The following is a 16,655-nucleotide window of genomic DNA, read 5'->3' on the forward strand; positions in this document are numbered from 1 at the left end:
TTCATCATTGTTCTGTTGTATTTCTAGAGTGATAGTCAGATAACCCCTCAACTTACGACCACAGTTGAGCCCAACATTTCTCTTGTTAAGTGGGGCATTTATTCAGAGAGTTTTGCCTCCATTTTATGACATTTCTTGCCACATGTGATGACATGGGGCATGGCACATAGACAACACAGTCAGATAAACAATAAGAGTTCCTTTATTATCTCCAATTTTGCCCCCAACGTCCAGGTTATCTTCTGGCTGGAGAAAAACTCTCCCAGGAACAGCCTTTGACTGCAGAAAATTAAGTCCAAAATATGAGCAACACAAACTGTAACTTAAAGTCCAAACAAGCCAAACTGAAGTAATTAGTTTGGTAGGGCAGGAGTAAGAATTTCAGACTTGAAGGCATGACAAAACTCACATGGTTGAGAAGACGCCAGGAACACAGATAAGCCATGACAACCCAGGATAAAGTCACATTTGCTCCCAGCATCCTGCTGCCACAGCCTGCCTTTCTTATCAACTGTCTTCCCAGTCTGAAGGGAATCAGGGCCCTTTCCTCCCCTGTAAGCCACACAACCCACGTTGCTCTCCTCTCCATTTCTCCCTACGTGCTCTAGGATGAAGAGGAGGTGGGCCTGGTTCTTCCTCTGAACTCCCTCTCCCTTGTTCTTTCTCTTCCCTGCTCTGCCCAGCTGGGCTTTGCCCTTCCCCAGCCTCCTCCACAGCCAATGGAGCCACACTCCCATTCCCTGTCAGCTGTCCAGCTTCCTCCTCAGATTCAGACTCTGACAAGGGCATGACACCACAGTTGTTGAGTGAATCACTGCAGATGATAAATTAGAAACACATAAATTAGTAATAGAGTTAAGTGAAGCAGGATTCCCCTTTGTGTCAGGATTCCGGCAGTTACACCAATTAAATCATGAGTCTCAAGCCAAACTTCCAAAACTTCAAAAGGATTTATTGGGAGTTAACATATCCGGCACTGCCTGGGTGTAGCCAACTCTGAGATACATAATTAATTGTCACCCTTGACCCTGGTTTTCCCCCACCCCCTGGGTGTATCATAATTCATATTCTCCAATGAGACATTTCCATAGCCAAGAGTCATCAATCATATTCTCCAGTCAGAATTTTGCACAGCAAAAACTCTAGTCACCTAGTTACTATCTTTGAAAACTATTTATGGAATGCACTTTCGATTTCCAAGCTGCCACATTGCTCTTTCAAACCCCTTTCCCCCCTCCCTTTCTGTTGGCAACTCTAAAAAGACCATAGAAATATTTTACAAGTTGACACATTGCCTTTTCTTGTCAGAAGGTCACAATATGGCACAAGGGTCAAACTTCCAAGGTCACGTTGTCATGTGACATATCGCTAGGGTTTTTCCCTTCATGGAGCTGGGATGGGCATGGCCTGACTCATCCGGCCCGTGGGCCACCAGTTTGATACCCCTGCAATAGGGGATCACATGACCCCCCCTGGGAAACTGCAACCGTCATAAAAATGAACCGTCATAAACCTTCATAAATATGAACCAGTTACCAAGTCTGAATTTTTATCACAGGATCATGGGGATGCTACAAATGTCATAAGTGTCAAAAAGGGGCATAAGTCCCTTTTTTCAGTGCCCTTCTATCTTTGAACAGTCACTAAATGAACTGTTGTAAGTCAAAGACTACTGTTGTAGTTAGCCGGCAACAGATGCAGATGGCTGAGGAGAGCAAGGACTCAGATGAGGAGCCAGGACCATTAGGGAGTGGGCTGATGCCTTCAGAGATTGTGGGGGCTAGCAGCAGCGATGAGGAGGTTCCCGAGGAGCCTGTGCCAAGTGCACGTGCGTGCAGGATTGCTTGCAGGAAAGAGCAGCTGCAACAGCATGGGCGACTCAGGAGTAAGGTTGCAAGGTAATGGCCCCTCCATCAAGAAGATAAAAGCCAGCTGTGAAGTGAACGTTCTTTGCAGGAAGCAAAGACATTTTGAAACTCAGCCTCGTGGACATTGCAGTATCTTAAGTTGGTATTTGAAGACTCTTATGTTGTGAAATATTTCTTATCTGTGATTCTTGGCAGCCTCGCACAGTTTTGGCAAGGTTTGTGCTTGATTAGTTTGCAGCAGCCTTTTAACCAGGAATTCGTAAGACCCATTAAAAGGTTTCTGTTTCCTTTGGTTATTGTTTGCTTTATTGGAAAAGGGTTTGGGTCAGAACATTTACCTGTACTTATTTCTTATATATAATGCAACTCCAGCGCCTTTTTTATTAGACTGTTATAGTCTCAACAGAGTTGAGGATATACAGGTAGTCCTTGACTTACAATAGTTCACTTAATGACCGTTCAAAGTTACAACGGCACTGAAAAAAGTGACCTGTGACCATTTTTCACACATGACTGAAATTCAGATGCTTGGCAACTGACTCATATCTATGATGGTTGCAGTGTCCCCAGGGAGGTGTGTTCACGTGATGCCCTTTTGCGGCCCTCTGACAAGCAAAGTCAAGTCAGATTCACTTAACGACCATGTTACTAATTTAACGCCGGCAGCGATTCATTTAACCACTGTGGCAAGAAAGATCGTAAGATGGAACAAAAAAACCGACTGGACAAAATTGTCTCACTGAGAAGCATCAAAGTTGGGTTCAAATTGTGGCCACAAGTGGAAGACTACCTGTAACAGATAACAGATAATCAGAGTTGTAAGGGACCTTGTAGGTCATCTATTGCAACCTCCCGCCCTAGCAGGAGACCCTACACCATTTCTGACAGATGGCAGTCCAATCTCTTCTTGAAGGTCTCAAGTGTTGGCGCTCCTACAACTTCCGAAGGCAAAGTTCTTCCATGGGTTGACTGTTCTGTCAGAAAGTTTCTCCTGATTTCCAGGTTAAATCTCTCCTTGTTCAGTTTCCATCCATTATTCCTTGTCTGGCCGTCATGTGCTTTGGAAAATAGCTTGACCCCCTTCCTCCTCTCTGTGGCAGCCCCTCAAATATTGGAACATAACAATAAGGCCTCTCTTCACTCACATTTGGAAAATAAAAAGCAGAAAATATATCGGTGCCCATGAGAACGTTGGGCAGATCTGGGTGGAAAATTTCTTCCCTCTCGTCTCAGTGAGAAGGCTGGGAAAAAAAAAAAACCTTCCCACCAAAATATTCCCCCCCCCCCTCAAATATGGTGATTAGGGAAGGCGGCAGGAGGAAAACCGGCATTTCAGATCAAGGCGAAGCTGTCCCTTTTGCCAGCTGTGCTTGTTTGGTGGCTGGTACGGCATAATGACATGAAAATGACTCTGAGTGACATTGTTATTAACCTTTGTTACCTCAATAAATCAGAGCAAACAGCAGCAATTACTCCAGTTTTCTGACAAATACTACTTACACAGCAGTTCTTTCCCCTGGTTTTCAGCATGGTTGGCATTCCCCATGTTGTTGTTTTTTTAACCCAAAAAGAAAGAGAGAGGGGGGGGAGCACTGCACAGCTGCACGGATCAATTTGTGGAAAGCAATGGCAATAATTGAATGTTCTTTCATAATGGCCTACAGCCGATCTCATAAGCTCCTTTTTCTCTGTGTGCAGGCATGGACAACAGAAAATGGGGCAGTGTCAAATATAGGGATGCAGTCTTCCATCCTTCCGAGGTTGGTAAAAGGAGGACCCCAATTGTTGGGGGCCATAGGCTGACTCTGTAAACCGGTTAGAGAGAGCTGTAAAAACACTGTGAGTCTGCATATAAGTCTAATTGCTATGGCTATTGCTATGTGACACTGCCCCATTTTCCATACATATATGAAAATATGTATATGTATATGTACCAAATCTGTATGAATGTTTGTCTATCTCCATTTCCATCTCCATCTCCATTTCCATCTCCATATCTATCATCTATCTATCTATCTATCTATCTATCTATCTATCTATCTATCTATCTATCTATCTATCTATCTATCTATCTATCTATCCATATAGAATGGAATGGAATGGAGGGGAGTAGAATAGAATAGAATGGAATGGAATGGAATGGAATAGAATAACAAGTTGGAAGGGACCTTGGAGGTCTTCTAGTCCAACCCTCTGCTTAAGCAGGAGACCCCACCATTCCAAACAAGTGGCTGTCCAGTCTCTTCTTAAAAACCTCCAGCGATGAAGCACCTACAACTTCTGGAGGCAAGCTGTTCCACTGGTAAATTGTCCTCTCTGTTAGGAAGGTTCTCCTTAATTTCAGGTTGCTGAAATTAAATGATGGTTTAATAGAAAACGGGGATCCTAGAAAGAATGCAGAGAAGAGCAACTAGAGGTCTAGAGCAGAGGTCCCCAACCCCTGGTCTGTGGACCAACACTGAGCCGTGGTATGCCAGAAACCAGGCCACTCAAACCACGAAAACCCTCCAGTCCATGGAAAAAACCTCTCCCCACAGAACCAGCCCCCGGTGCCCAAAAGGTTGGGAGCCACTCACTGGTGGTATTCAAATTTGTTTACTACCGGTTCTGTGGGCATGGCTTGGTGGGTGTGGTGTGGCTTGGTGAGCGTGGCTTGGTGGGTGTGGCAAGGGCAGGATACTGCAAAATCCCCATTCCCTCTCCACCCCACTAACCTGCTTTCCAGCTCCCTTCTCCTGTGCAGGGCAACCAAAGAAACCCAGCCAATCAGCTAGGACTCGGGAGGCAGAGAATAGATGGGGGCGGGGCCAGTCAGAGGCGGTGTTTGCCAGTTTTCCAAACTACTCAAAATTTCTGCTACCAGTTCTCCAGAACTGGTCAGAACTGGATGAATACCACCTCTGGAGCCACTGTATTACAAGATTTTTCTCGCTCTAATTTCCTGTCTAACAAAATGAAATTCAATGTAGAGAAAAGTAAAGTCCTACACTTAGGCAAGCAAAACCAAAAGTACGCATATAGACTGGGTGAAACCAGGCTCAAAAGTCCAGTTACCTTCTGAAAAAGCATCTTTGGGACAACCATGACCTGGATGATGCAGAATCTAGGCTCAATGGCTGGTAACTGTGAGAGGGATCTTGGAGTCTTAGTGGACAACCAGCTAAATAGGAGCCAGCAGTGTGCAGCGGCAGCCAAAAAAGCTAATGCAATCGTAAGCTGCATTAACAGAGGGATACAATCAAGATCAAGGGAGGTGCTAATACCACTCCATAAAGCCTTAATAAGACCACACCTAGAGTACTGCATCCAGTTTTGTCATCACACTCTTAAAAAGATGTTGAAACTCTGGAAAAAGTGCAGAGGAGAGCAACCAGGATGATTAGGGAACTGGAGGCTAAAAGAGTGAAGAGAAGGACCAGGGGAGACATGATAGCAATATTTCAATATTTGAGGGGCTGCCACAAAGAGGAGGGGGGTCAAGCTATTTTCCAAAGCACCCGAAGGCCAGACAAGGAATAATGGATGGAAACTGATCAAGGAGAGATTCAACCTAGAAATAAAGAGAAATCTTCTGACAGTGAGAACCATCAACCAATGGAACAGAAGTTACCCTTGGAAGCTGTAGGAGCTTCATCACTGGAGGCTTTCAAGAAGAAATTGGACTGCCATTTGTCAGAAATGGTGTAGGATCTCCTGCTTGGGCAGGGATTGGACTAGATGATCTACAAAGTCTATAAACTCTGTTAATCTGTAATCTGTTAATCCTACTGATTTATAGCTGGTCAGAGGCAGTGCCTGTGAGCTCCTACAGAAGACACAGCATGGTAGGTGCAAAATATCTCACGTTTTCCCCAACACACACAATTATTCTATAACGCCCCCCCCCCTATTTTTTTTATATATATTTTTCTAATTCCAATTAATTCTCTACCTCAACGGTTTGACCTAAACTCTGAAAAGGTTATTACCTATTGGGACCTAAGTGCCAAATGCTTCTACATTTTCTTAAAATAAAGAACACATTTGACGCATGCCAGTAACCTGGCTATAGTTAGGGAGTGCTGTGCAAATGTAACGACAACAGAAACTTTAACAAATACACCACACTGCTTTCCCCAACCAATTTAATCTTGAATATAGCAAGTTTTTTTTTAAAAAAAATATCTGCCTTTGCTTTGCTCCTCCCTGTCAGACTCTGAAATCTAATTTGAAGGAAGCCAAACCATTGCTCATTTCTAGCTAAACCACAGGGAGTTAGCAAAACCGATGGCCGATAATGAGAATACTTTTTTTTAAAAAAAAATCTGTTTCTCAGCGAGCCAACTGCATATGTGGATTTGAAAAAACAGGGTATTTATTTCCCTAACTTCACACTTTAACTGCAACTGGCAATCTAGAGCAAGACCAATAATAATTAAACTGGGCTGCTGAAGTTTAAAAAAAAATTTTTTTTAAATGAATTGATTGCTAAAGACATGGCAAGAGGCCGTGTCTGTGAATTTCCAGGGTTTGAATTCACTTCCCTTGGATGGCCAATTGGAGACCAAGTCGGTGGTCTTTTCAACTCAAAAGAAAAGAATAAAGTCCATTTTGCAATGAGGATGGGAGGAACCAAAGGCCAAGTTCCAATATTTGAGAGGCTGCCACAGAGAGGAAGGGGTCACGCTATTTTCCAAAGAACCTACCAGTCAATAACTACTTCAGCTTCAACCTCAACAATACAAGAACACACAACAGATACAAACTCAATATAAACCGCTCCAAACTTGATTGCAGAAAGTACGACTTCAGCAACAGAGTGGTCAAAGCTGGAATGTCAAGCATGCGCACGCAAAATGTAAAATCACCAAACCGGTAGTTACACCCATCGGATCCCACCCCTGAGTAAATTGTATCAACAATAAAACAATAATATAAATTCAAAGTAATCTAAAATAGTTGTTGAATAAACAGATTTCAAATCCAGATACTTTTCTAAACAGTTCTGTTTTCAAAGATTGCTGAGCTCAGGAATGAAAGATGTCACATATCATGTCAACTTTGTCGTTAGTTGTGACATCGTGTCTGACCCATCGTGGCCCCATGGACAACGTTCCTCCTGGCCTTCCTGGCCTCTACCAGCCTAAGCAGGGGGTTGGACTAGAAGACCTCTAGGGTCCCTTCCAGCTCTTTTATTCTATTCTATTCTAAATCAAATGACCCTGGGGACGCTGCAATAGTCATAAGAGTGAAGAATGGTCATAAGTCACTCTTTTCGATGCCATTGTAACTTCGAGCCATCACTAAGTGAACTGTTTTAAGTCGAGGCAACATGGAGAAGTTGTTTTAACTGGTACCTGTTTTGGGAACGAGGTCAAGATTCAGTGTCTAATCTCCACAAGAAAATAGCTCATCAAGAAATTTCTCAGGGAAACTTGTTATTACTGAAAATGACACCATAATTGCTTCGCAATATCCAGCTGGTTTTCTGAGTGGAGGAAAAAAATGCGTAATAAACTATTGAGATATTAAGGGACGTAGAATTAATTAAAGGAGGAGAGAAGAAAGAAATATCCGACCTAGGTAAACTAACTGAATAGTACATGTCAGATGAATTCACTGTGAATTTCTGCACCGCTTGACAAAATCTGCCCACTCTTTGGCTCCATTCTTCTGCTACGGGTAATTCTTGACTTACAACCATTCATCTACTGGCCATTCAAAATTACAAAGGCGCTGGGGGGGGGAGTGACTTGTTCTGACCCAGGCTTCCTAAACTGTAATTATGCACAAACTTATTTTAAAAACAAGACTTAGCTTATTGCAATGCTGGGAATTGTTTTCATTCCCAGCCGGAATTAATCTCAAACAGTCCCCTGAGATAAGCACACACCTTTCAGTTCTGTGAAGTGCTGCCAAAAACAGAAGTATCAAATGAACCAGAAAAGAAACCAACCGAAGTCCAAACAAAAAACAACCGAAGTACAAAGAGCTTCAAGAATGACTCTGAACCGATCGAACTACTTTGCTTCCTGCAAAGGTTTCTTCACCTTGGCCTGTCCTTGATACCTTATGAAAGGGGCAATCACCTCCCAGCCTTACTCCCGAGTCGCCCCTTTTGTCTCAGCTGCCCTCACCTTCTAGCAGCTCTGCACACACATGCACTGAGAACAGGCTCCCCTTGCTCCTCTGCCTCGCTGCTGCCAGACTCTGGAGACTCCGGAGGCAGCATCCCCACTCCCAGATAGTCCTGGCCCCATCTCTGCATCGGATTCAGGACCCTCATTCAAATCCTCTCCAGACTCCCTGACTGGTCCCTGTTCTTCCCCACTGTCTGATTCCACTGCCGTCTGCACAGGCTGCTGGCAAACCACAACATTTATGTTTTTCACATTGAAGACCTTTGGAACAACCCAATAGTCACGTGATCAAAATTTAGGCGCTTAGCAACTGGTTCGTATTTAGGATGGTGGCAGGGTCCCAGGATCATCGGATTCCCTTCTACAACCTTCTGACAAGCGAAATCAATGGGGGAAGCCAGATTTATTTAACTTAATGGTGGCAAGAAAGGTCGTGAAATGGACCAAAACCTGTTTAACAAATGTCTCGCTTAGCAACAGAAATATTGGGCTCAGGACTACCTGTATCGAGAACGATGTCAGTTGAGGACTACCGGTATTTGGGGGGGTGGTTGCTGCAGCTTTGTGACTATAAAGCCTTAGTAAGACCACACCTAGAATCAGGGATGGACTTCAGAAAGTTTAGCAAGGGGCTGGGTAAGGCGTGGCCATGGTGGGCGTGGCCTAATTGGCCTCCTGCACCATGGTATGGGGGGGGCGTTTTTGCCCTCCCCGGGCTCCAGAGGCTTTCCTCGAGCCTTCGGGAGGGTGAAAATGGCCTCCCCGGGTTCCGGAGGCTCTCTGGAAAGCAGAAACCAGCCCATTTCTGGCCTTCCCGAACTTCCGGGAGGCCCATTTTTCGCCCTTCAAGAGCCTCCACTCACACCCCTGTGTAGATCCCCTACACAGATCCCAGGAGTTTCCTTAGAAGTTTCCTTAGATCCCCTGTGTAAGATCCCAGGAGTTTCCTCAAGCCACGGAGATGCCAAAGAGTGAGACTCGAGACGAGGCTTGCAAAAATAACAGCTTTGTTTATTCTTTGGCCAAAGCAAAAAGTCTGGGTGAATCCTATGTCCAAAACATACAGACAAAATGCACGTAAGGAATAGCCACACTCACGAGAGGGGCTCAGATGTAAAATGTACATTTTACGCTGACAGAAACAAAGTTTATCCAATCAGAGATAAACAGTCCGTTATTAATGTCTTGCCCGTGCCTCCCCTTCCTTATCCATGGAGTGTTCTTTGTCCATGTTCTGTCCATATTTTGTTATTTTTAATTAATTTATTTATTCATTTTGATTTGTCAATCGCTTCCAAGATAATAGGTATAGGTATAAACATAGTTATGAATACATGAAATGGATACATATAAGAAAAATAAAAAGAAACAATAGGACAGGGGCGGTAGGCACGTTGGTGCGCTTATGCACACCTCCTACAGACCTCTTAGGAAAGGAGTGAGGTCGATAGTAGACAGTCTAAGGTTAAAGTTTTTGGGGTTTGGGGAAGAAACCACAGAGTCAGGTAGAGTATTCCAGACATTGACCCCTCTGTTGCTGAAGTCGTATTTCTTGCAATCAAGTTTGGTGCAGTTAACCTTGAGTTTGTATCTATTGTGTGCTCTTGTGTTGTTATGGTTGAAACTAAAGTATTCATTGACAGGTAGGACATTGCAATGTATGATTTTATATACCATATTTAGATCAGACTGAAGACGGCATAATTCAAGGTTTTCTAGGTCTAGAATTTCAAGTCTGGTGACATAAGGTATTCTACAACGAGTAGAGGAGTGAAGAACTCTTTTTGTGAAATATTTCTGGACTTTCTCAACTGTGCTGATATCAGATACGTAATGTGGGCTCCAGACTGATGAACTGTATTCGAGTATTGGTCTAGCAAATGTTTTGTATGCTCTAGTTAGTAGTGTGATATTACCAGATTTACAAAATATTCCTTGTCCTTGTGTGTCCGTGCTCCTAGGCAGCTCCTGCCCCCTTATCTATGGAGCAGGATGTTCCTGGGAATTGTCTCCAAGGATGTCTCTAGCTCTGAAGCAAATTGCAGAGGTGAGAAACCAGGTAGAAAAGGATACAATTCTCTTACAGAATGAATCCCTAACAAATGATTCCCATCCTTAGCAAACTAGTACAAGCAACTTCTTTAACAGAAGCAAAGGGCAAAGGTTAGATTGATTCATGTCAATATGTCCTTTCACCTGCATCCAAAACAGCCGTGTGGGGACTCCTGTGAGAGGAGGGATAGGTGGTGCAGGGCGGAGTGGGATTTGGGGGTTCTCCAAACTGGGCAGAATTTTAGCTAGGGGTTCTCCCAAACCCCCAGCAGCCCACTCCTGCCTAGAATACAGCATCCAGTTTTGGTCATCACACTATACAAAAAGTCCCAAAGGTGCTTTTTTCAAGAGGCAACTGGACTTTCAGGTTTTCTTTGAAGACGTTTCGCTCCACATCCAAGAAGCTTCTTCAGCTCTGAGAAAAAACAGAAAGTCCAGTTGCCTCTTGAAAAAAGCACCTTGGGGACAACCACGACCTGGGTGACGGAGAATCTCCATAGACAGTATAAAAAAGATGTTGAGACTCTAGAAAGTGGAGAGAAGAGCAACAAAGATGATCAGGGGCTCGAGGCTAAAACCAGTGGTGGGATTCAGCCAGTTTGCACCAGTTTGCGGGAACCGGTTATTAACTTTCTGAGCAGTTTGGCGAACTGGCTGTTGGAAGAAATCATTAGGGTGGAGAACCGGTTGTTAAATTATTTGAACCCTACCACTGGCTAAAACATATAAATAACTGTTGCAGGAATTGGGTATGTCTAGTTTGATGAAAAGAAGGACAAGGGGTGACATGGTAGCAGTATGTGACAATATTTGAGGATATATGTCACGGAGAGGAGGTAGGGTCAACCTATCTTCCAAAGCACCTGAAGGCCAAACAAGGAATAGTGGGTGGAAACTGATCAAAGAGAGAGCCAATCTAAAATTAAGGAGAAACTTCCTAACTGTGAGGACAATTAACCAGTAGAATGGCTTGCCTTCAGAAGTTGTGGGAGCTTCATCACTGGAGGCTTTCAAGAAAAGACTGGACTGCCATCTGTCAGAAATGGTGTAGGGTCTCCTGCTAGGATGGGAGGTTGCACTAGATGACCTACAAGGTCCCTTCCAACTCTGATTATCTTTTATCTGTTACAGGTAGTCTTCCACTTGTGGCCACAATTTGAGCCCAACATTGATGCTTCTCAGTGAGACAATTTTGTCCAGTCGGTTTTTTTGTCTCCTGCTAGGGCGGGAGGTTGCACTAGATGACCTACAAGATCCCTTCCAACTTCACTATTCTATTCTATTTTATTCTATTCTTATTCTATGTTATTCTTATTCTATTCTATTCTATTCTATTCTATTCTATTCTATTCTATTCTATTCTATTCTTATTCTATGTTATTCTTATTCTATTCTATGTTATTCTTATTCTATTCTCATTCTGTTCTCATTCTGTTCTGTTCTATTGAATCTCAAGGATCTGGACAAGTCCTGCAGCCAAGAGATCTTCATCCAACCCTACATCAAAGAAGCGGGGTGTTTTGTTACCCCCATCAGGGACTTGTGACCACAGTCCAAACACTGGAAATTGAACTTGGATCATTCCAAATGCAAAAGTCATCCCTGTTGGCAATCTGCATGCAGGGGAGAGACCTGCCCTGCAATGCAGAGAGGGTTTCTGAACAGAATCCAAGTTCTTTGCCGCTCTTCAGATTTAATGCAAGCCAAAAAATAATAATAATATTGAACACTGGGCTAGACAAGATGTCGCAGAGTGAAAGCCAGGGGAAGAAATCGGCCAAAGCACATTTTGATTCTGAAGTAATCTGGGTAAGGGTCTTCTCCCTGCTGCCTGGCCTCACTTGGCTCTTGCCAATGGCGATCACGTCTCCCTGGGACATTGCAACGGTCACAACTACATGCCAAGAGAGTCGCAGCAAGAGAGAGTGGAAAGGAGAAGAGCAAAATATGCTTCCTGTTACTTTGTGATTATTAAAATCCAAGATGGTTCTGTTACTGTCGTCCTATGGACAGGCTGTCTTAGACTTCTGACCTCTCATTTATTGACTGTTCGAAGTTACAAGACACTGAAATATGTGAGTTATGGGTTTCAGGATACAGTGCCATGCCCCTGTCAGAGTCTGAATCTGAGGAGGAAGATGAACAGCTGACGGGGTGGGAGTGTGGCTCCGTTGGCTATGGAGAAGGCTGGGGAAGGGCAAAGTCCAGCTGGGCAGAGCAGGAGAGAGGTAGAACAAGGGAGAGGGAGTTCAGAGGAAGACCCAGGCCCATCCCCTCTTCATCATAGGGCACGCAGGGAGAAACGGAGAAGAGAGCAATGTGGGTTGCGTGGCTTATGGGGGAGGAAAGGGCCCTGATTCCCTTCATTAGCCACACCTGGGAATGAAAGTTTAAAAGAACCGAATGCTGACTGTGGCAGCTGCTGGGAGCAAATGTGACTTTATCCTATGTTGTCTTTGCTTATCTGTGTTCCTGGCATCTTTCCAACCGTGTGAGCTTTGCCGTGCCTTCACATCTGGAATTCTTGCTCTTAGTTTGCCCTGCCAAACTAATTACCTCAGTTTGGCTTGATTGGACTTAAAGTTACAGTTTTTGTTGACCATGTTTTGGACTTGATTCCTTGCAGTTAAAGGCTGTTCCTGGGAGAGTTTTTCTCCAGCCCAGAAGGTGACCTGGACATTGTGAGGAAAGTTGGAGCCATTAAAGGGACTCTTATTGATGATCGGACTGTGTTGCCTTTGTGCCACGCTCTGGGTCATCACATGCGGTTAACATCCGATATGTTTTTTCTGTCTGCAATCACAGCATTCCTCTCTCTACAAGTGTCCCAGAGACGCCTTTTCAAAAAGCAACTGGACTTTTTTGTTTTTTCCTTGAAGACATTTCACTTCTCATCCCAGAAGCTTCTTCAGTTCTTGAACAAGCACCTTTGGAACAACCACAACCTGGATGACTGAGAATCTCCATAGACATCTCTCTGCAAACATATATTTATTTGTATTTATTTATTAGGTTGCATTTACTCTGTTACATTCCTGCCTGTTGCCTCTTCTCAATCTGAACATCATCTGCATCTTCCTTTGATTGGTTCTCTGGAACTATCATTGAACAATGGAAAGCTTGTAAACTGTTGGAGACAGGATTTTACAGGTGGTGCAGTGGTTAGAGTGCAGTACTGCAGGCTCCTTCTGCTGACTGCCAGCTGCCAGCAATTTGGCAGTTCGAATCTCCTCAGGCTCCAGGTTGACTCAGCCTTCCATCCTTCCAAGGTGGGTAAAATGAAGACCCAGATTGTAGATTTGCTGACTCTGTAAATCACTTAGAGAGGGCTGTAAAACACTGTGAAGTGGTATATAAGTCTAAGCGCTATTGTTATTTTATTATTTACGAACTCTTTTATCTCTACACTGATAACTTTCCCAGGGTGCAGTGGTGTTGCACATGTAAAATTAGACTGTATTAGAACTACTCAATGCCAGCATAAAAAGGCAGCCCAAAAGCTATGTACAGTAAATTGTATCAACAATAAAACAATACAATAAGTTCAAAGTAATCTAAAACAGTTGGCGAATAAATAGATTTCAAATCCAGATACCTTTCTAAACAGTTCTGTTTTCAAAGCTTGCTGAGCTCAGGAATGAAAGATGTCACATATCATGTCAACTTTGTTGTTGTTAGTTGCAAAGTTGTGTCCGACATATCTTGACCCCATGGATAATGTTCCTCCAGGCCTTCCTGTCCTCTACCATCCCCTGGAGTCTATTTAAGCTCACTCCGACTGCTTCAGGGACTCCATCCATACTCATACTCTGTCATCCCCTTCTTCTGTTGCCCTCAACCATTCCCAGCATTCGGCTCTTCTCCAGGGAGTCCTTCCTTCCTTCTCATGAGGTGGCCAAAGTCTTTTGAGTTTCATCTTCAGGATCTGGCCTTCTAAAGAGCAGTCAGGGTTGATCTCTTCTAGGACTGACCGGTTGGGTCGCCTTGCAGTCCAAGGGACTCGCAGGAGTCTTCTCCAGCACCAGAGTTCAAAGGCCTCCATTCTTTGGTGCTCAGCCTTCCATACGGTCCATCTTTCATAGCCATGCATTGCAACTAGGAAAACCATAGCCTTGACCAGGGGTGGGATTCAACCGGTTTGGAATGGTTCTGGCAAACTGGTACTTCCCATGATCATTTGGTCCCGCCCACCTGCCCCTATTCTTTCCTGTACTTTATTTCCTGATTTATTTATTTTTAGCACAGCTGATTTGCACAGCAGAGTGGTTTGCCACAAAGCAGCTGTTTTACTCATTGGGGATGCAGCAGAAGATAAGCAATTGAGTTGAAAATGGGCTTTTTAAAAGGTAGAGCACACGCATTTGGTCAGGAGAGCATGCTCACCAAACCAGTTGTTACATTGGTTGAATCTTACCACCTGGCCTTGGCTATACGCATTGTTGGCAGGGTCAACTTACAACAGTTCCTTTAGTGACTGTTCAAAGATAAGACAGCACTAAAAAAAAGTGGCTTATGATTGTTTTTCACACTTACAACCATTTCAGCATCCCCATGGTCACATGATTAAAATTCAGAGGCTTGGCAATTGACTCTTATTTATGATGGTTGCAGTATCCCGGGGTCATGTGATCCCCTTTTGCGACCTTCTGAGCAAAGTCAATGGGAGGAAACCAGATTCACTTAACAACTGTGTTGCCAACTTAACAACTGCAGCAAGAAAGACCATAAAATGGAGCAAAACTCACTAAACAAATGTTACACTTAGCAGTGTAAATTTGGGGCTCAATTCAGTGGTGGTATTCAATTTTTTTTACTAACAGTGCTGTGAGCATGGCTTGGTAGGCGTGGCAGGGGGAGGATACTGCAAAATCCCCATTCCCTCCACACCCCACTAACCTGCTTTCCAGCTCTGTTCTCCTGTGCAGGGCAACCAAAGAAGACCCAGCCAATCAGCTGGGACTCAGGAGGCAGAGAATAGATAGGGGCGGGGTCAGTCAGAGGTGGGATTTGCCGGTTCTCCGAACTACTCAAAATTTCTGCTACTGGTTCTCCAGAACCTGTCAGAACTGGCTGAATACCACCTCTGGCTCAACTGTGGTCATAAGACGAGGATTACTGTATTAAGTTTGTGTGTGTATATGTATCTCTCCATGCATTTATCAGAAATTGTTTGTAATGCTATTACCCAGACTTTTATGTTCCAAATAAATAACCGCAATAAAATCCTTTAGATCTCGAATTGTCAGCAACATCCATGGCCATGCATGGCTTAGCGTAAGTGGCGTTCTCTTTTGTTCTCTTTGCTCGGCTTTGTTCGCTGTGCAGTAATGAAAAATGACAGCCGTATTTATTGTGAGGTTCCTCCAGGAATGCAAAGATAATTACCGACTCTTAGCAAAGAGAGGAAAACACGGGTGAGTTCCGTCTCCCTCCAACTCTCTGTAACCTAAGATACGGGGTGGGATTCAAATTTTTAACAACCGGTTCTGTGGGCATGGCTTAGGTAGTGGGCATGGCTTGGTGGTCATGTGACTGGGTGGACGTGGCTTGGTGGTCATGTTATTGGCTGGGTGTGGCCAACTCATTATCACTCACATCAAGGCACGCATCTCCTCGCCTGGGCTCTCAAGACTGTGGGGATGCTGCAACAGTCATAATTGTGAAAAATGGTCATAAGTCATTTTTTTCAGTGCCATTGTAACTTTGAATGGCCATTCCACACAAGCAAAGTACCAACGAAGGAGGAAAAAAAAACTCCAGAGATGTTCCTGAGACAGGAAGTCTAGTCCTGCAAGAATGTAATAAGGGTTAACGGAGAGGCAGTTTCTGTAAGCAACACCAGAATGTTTCCTTCCTGCCTTCCTTACAGGATTAGGCCAGTAATTTCTTCTAACAACCGGTTCTCTGAACTGCTTAGAATGTTAACAATATTCTAGCGAATAGGTGCAAATTGGTAGAATCCCACCCCTGCTAAGATGGGTGCATGGATATGTGTGCATGTGTGCGAAATTACGTGAAGTATTCCTAGAATCAAAACCACGTGAAGTATTAGTACTGCTTTTTAAAGTCTTAGTAAGGCCACACCTGGAATACTCCATCCAGTTTTGGTCACCACATAAAGCCTTAGGGACCCCGCTCTTCAGCATCGCTAGCTAAATGGATGGATACCTTAAAAGACACCTGGGGGGAATCTTTTAATGACCTGTAATCAGGGGTGGGCTGCTGGGGGTTTGCAGGGTTTGGAAGAGCCCCTAGATCAGGGGTGGGCAACTATGGCCCTTTTATGAATTATGGACTTCAACTCCCAGAATTCCTGAGCAAGCATGGCTTGCTCAGGAATTTATTTATTTATTTATTTATTTGATTTGCCAATTGTTTACAAGATAATAAATATAAGTGTATACATAGTTGTGAATACATGAAATGGGTACATATAAGAAAAAAAAGAATAAGAGAAACAATAGACATAATAAAAAAAAATAAGAAAAAAAAAAAAAAAAAAAAAATTTTATATTAAGAATTAAAATAAAAATAAAAAAAAAAAAAAAATTTTTTTTTTACAAATCAAAAAAATTATACTATTCTATTAAAAAAAAAAATAAAATAAAATATATTA

The sequence above is a fragment of the Notechis scutatus genome, chromosome 3 (assembly GCF_049901735.1).
Source record: "Notechis scutatus isolate UNSWTSFEM ecotype Mainland chromosome 3, rNotScu1.2, whole genome shotgun sequence".
In the NCBI taxonomy this organism is placed as follows: domain Eukaryota; kingdom Metazoa; phylum Chordata; class Lepidosauria; order Squamata; family Elapidae; genus Notechis; species Notechis scutatus.